The following is a 4,243-nucleotide window of genomic DNA, read 5'->3' as shown; positions in this document are numbered from 1 at the left end:
AACGAATACATCGATAGGTCGTGTGGAGAACCAAAGTGTTTAGGATCTTTGGTAGTGTTAACTCTGCCGCGTGGAGCGCGGGCAGAGCAGAGAGAGTCTGGCTGGGTTAGTGCAGTGGAGTAGGTGTGTTGTATGACGCTCCCGCGAGTTGCCGCGCTTTCGGGGTTTGGCAGCATGGAATTGCGCTCGACTTGCTATGATAGTTTCGGACATGGTGTCGCGGACGGGAAGTGTTAGCTGGCACACATCAAGAGCCCGTTTCGGCTGGAGACCGTGTCTAGAAGAAGACGCGCCAACATCCAGCTTCTGCAACAGCGACGGCTGACAATGAGTGACTGTCGCCACCTCCTCGATGGACAGCTTCAAACCTTCAATCAACCAACAAGGAAGACTGGAAGCACGTAAAGTTTTAGAACTGTATGAGGGACCTCAGCTTTTAAAATCGTTGCATCACAAAATTACAGCAACTTAGCATAAAACTCTGTTGCTCATTGTCCCAATTGCATTACCAAGCAGGGTCCCTTCCTTTTCCGAAATGAACCCGAGTGTCGTTGAAATTCAGACGCCAGCATTAAAGTAATATCATATCATTTCACTGCTTTAATTTCAAAGTTCAGTTAAGGAATTCATAGCTGGCTACAATATTTAGATTACACAAGACCAAATTAAGAGTGCGAGTTTTCTTAGCATATTTTAGCTTACCTGTGACTGCAGCTCAGCTTGGTACGTACTAAATTTTACTATTGTTAATTGTTCAGAATCATTTAGTTCAAGTTCAAAGTTAAATCTCTTATTTCTAAATTGCGTAGATTCAAGTAGCTTTTGAAATGATTGTTGAGGTAGCCCAAGACTAACTGTATATTACTGAATTTCGATGTGCTTCAGAAACAAAGCTCACTATTAATTTCAGTCACTAAATTAACTTTCAATTTTCCAGTTTTATTAATTCTTTTGCTAAATTAAGTCAGAGTGTAGCGAAATTTATTACTTCTGACAAACTTTCAGTTTTCACACTACACGTGTCAACCTTCAGTTGCCACGCTTCTAGTGCTAATTATATGTGTAATAACCTTTCTTTTTCAGTTACTATAGTAATTGTGCATAGGACTGGCGATCGTAATATCCCCCAAATCTCAAATATCTAATTACCGCTAGTTAATTGTTAACGTAACGGCCGCACATTTACTTTCTTTATTAACTTTACCCCTTTTCAAAATTAATTTCCACCAGTTTCATTTGCATTTTTCCTTTCATTTTGATGTAACCCTTTCCTCCCTCTTTACCGACAGACTAACTTCGGTGACGATTGCTTTTCCCGAATTTCATTTAGGTACACGCGGTTTAATTTTTCACTGTCATTAAGGTCGATAAGTGAGGGGGAGGTTACACACTGATATCCTTTCAGCCTGAATTTTAATCTCACACTTGAACAGTTGTTATGTTTCCGTAATTTCTTCTTCGATGTGTAGATTGAACAGTAGGGCTGAAACCGCATTCCTGTCTTACACCCTTTTCTTTATCTTCCAACCATCTTGTTCCCTCTTGGTTTTTGCACATATTGTACATTGTGTGTATTGTGCGTGCATTAAAACGGGGACGTAGAAACGACGTAGAGGCTTCGTCCCGCCGTAGCCGTCAGTGGTTCACAACCCCACAAGAGGCCACAGTCCAACGTCACCGCCGCCCCACACCGAACCCATGGTCGTTGTGGAGATCGGCCCCCAGCGGACCCCCCCCCCCCCCACCCCATCCCGGGAACGTCTCATACCAGACGAGTGTAAACCCAAATGTTTGCATGGTAAAATTATTATGGTGCGCACGTAGGTGGAGACATATTGTACATTACTCGTGTTTCCCTCTAACTTGCTCTTATTCTTCTCAGAGATGGGAACATCTTGTATGATTTAACATTCTCGAACGCTTTTTCTGGGTCGAGTAATGCCATAAGCGTGTTTTGAATTTCGTTAGCCTTGCTTCCATTATTGAATGCACTGTCAGAAAAGCATCTCTGGTCCCTTTCCTAAGGCCAAACTGATCGTCATCTATCATGTCCTCAGTTTTCTTTTCCATTGATCTGTATATTATTCCTGTCAGCAGCATGGATGCATTAACTGTGAAGCCGATTGTGAGATAACTTTCGCTTTTATCGGCCTTTACTATCTTCGGTATTGTGTGGATGGTATTTTTCCGAAAGTCTTATGTTACAGTCTCATATGTTGTTGTTGTTGTGGTCTTCAGTCGAGAGACTGGTTTGACGCAGCTCTCCATCCTACCCTAATCTGTGCTAGCTTCTTCATCTCCCCGTACCTACTGCAACCTATATCATTCTGAATCTGTTTAGTCTATTCATCTCTTGGTTTCCCTCTACGATTTTTACCCTGCACGCTGCCCTCCAGTACTAAGTTGGTGATCCTTTCATACCTCAGAACATGTCCTACCAACCGATCCCTTCTTCTAGTCAAGTTGTGCCACAAATTTCTCTTTTCCCTAATTCTATTCAATATCTCTTCATTAGTTATGTGATCTACCCATCTAATCTTCAGCATTGTTCTGTAGCATCGCATGTCGAAAGCTTCTATTCTCTTCTTGTCCAAACTATTTATCGTCCACGTTTCACTTCCATACATGGCCACACTCAATACAAATACTTTCAGAAACGACGCCCTGACACTTAAATCTATCCCCGATGTTAACAAATTTCTCTTCTTCAGAAACGCTTTTCTTGCCATTGCCAGTCTACCATTCCTCTCTACTTCTACCATCATCAGTTATTTTGCTCCCAAATAGCAAAAATTCATTTACTACTTTAAGCGATTCATTTCCTAATCTAATACCCTCAGCATCACCAGATTTAATTCGACTACATTCCATTACCCTCGTTTGGCTTTTGTTGTTGCTCATCTTATACCCCCCTTTCAAGACACTGTCCATTCCGCTCAGCAAAGGACCTGGAAGAGTAGCACGGTTTCATATTTTCAGGCGTTTTGCTGCCACTTTCTCCAACGATTATAGGAATTCCGATGGACGTTATCTCAGTCCCCTAGACTTAGAACTACTTAAACCTAACTAACTTAAGGACATCACTGAGGCAGGATTCTAACCTGCGACAGTAGCAGCCGCGTGGTTCTGAACTGAAGTGCCTAGAACCGCTCGGTCACAGCGGCCGGCATCTGTTAATCCCCCCTTTATATATGTCCACTCCTGTCCAACTGAACTGACTGTTCGGGTATTCCTTGTCACAGTATCCGCATGCTTAGCGAACTTCAGACAAGTCTCACCATTCCTCAGCATTTCAATATCCCACTTCCTTCTACACTGATTCTTCTGGATGATTAAAAGCTTTAGTCTACTTTTTCTTATTACTAATTTGTGATCTGAGTCTATATGTGCCCCTGGGTCCGCCTTACAACCCATTTCCTGATTTCGACATCTCTGTCTGTTCATAATATAATTTAGCTGAAATCATCCTGTGTCTCTGGGTGTTTTCAAATTATACCTTCTCTTCTTGTGATTCTTGAAGGGAGTATTCGCTGTTACCATTTGAAATTATTGCAGAACTCTATCATTCTTTCTCCTCTGTCATGCCTACTGCCCAGTCCGTATTCTCCTGTAATCCTTTCTTCTATTCTTTTCCCTACAACCGTGTACCAGTCCCCGATGATTATAAGATTTTTCGTCTCCGTTACATACTAAATTAACATTTCAGTATCCTTACGTAGTTGCGCTATCTTTTTATCTTGTGCTTGCGACGTCGGCATGTATATCTGAAATATCGTTGTCGGCACTGGTTTGCTGTCATATGTGATGTATAAAATGCCGTGTGGCTAGGGGTTACAGTCGGATAGACCGTTCGCCTGGTGCCAGTTTTTCGAGTTGACGCCACTTCGGCGACTTGCGTGTCGATGGGGATGAAATGATGATGATAAGGACAACACAACACGCAGTCCCTGAGGGGAGAAAATCTTCGATCCACCGGGAATCGAACGCAGGCTGTTTCATATGACATTCCGTCGCGCTCACCACTCAGCTACCGGGGGCGGACGTCAAATCTGATGAGAAGATCCCTCTCACTGAACCATTCACAGTACCACACTCTTTGCCCCAATTTCCTATTCATAACGATTTCTACTCCGGTTATAGCATTTTATGCTGCTGGTGATATTACCTTGTATTCGCCCGGCCAGGAATCTTTATCTTCTTTCCAATTCGATTCACTGTCCCTCACTATACCTAGATTGAGCCT

This window comes from Schistocerca piceifrons, chromosome 6, assembly GCF_021461385.2.
Source record: "Schistocerca piceifrons isolate TAMUIC-IGC-003096 chromosome 6, iqSchPice1.1, whole genome shotgun sequence".
NCBI classification, from domain to species: Eukaryota; Metazoa; Arthropoda; class Insecta; order Orthoptera; family Acrididae; genus Schistocerca; species Schistocerca piceifrons.
Note: the sequence above shows the minus strand (reverse complement) of the source record.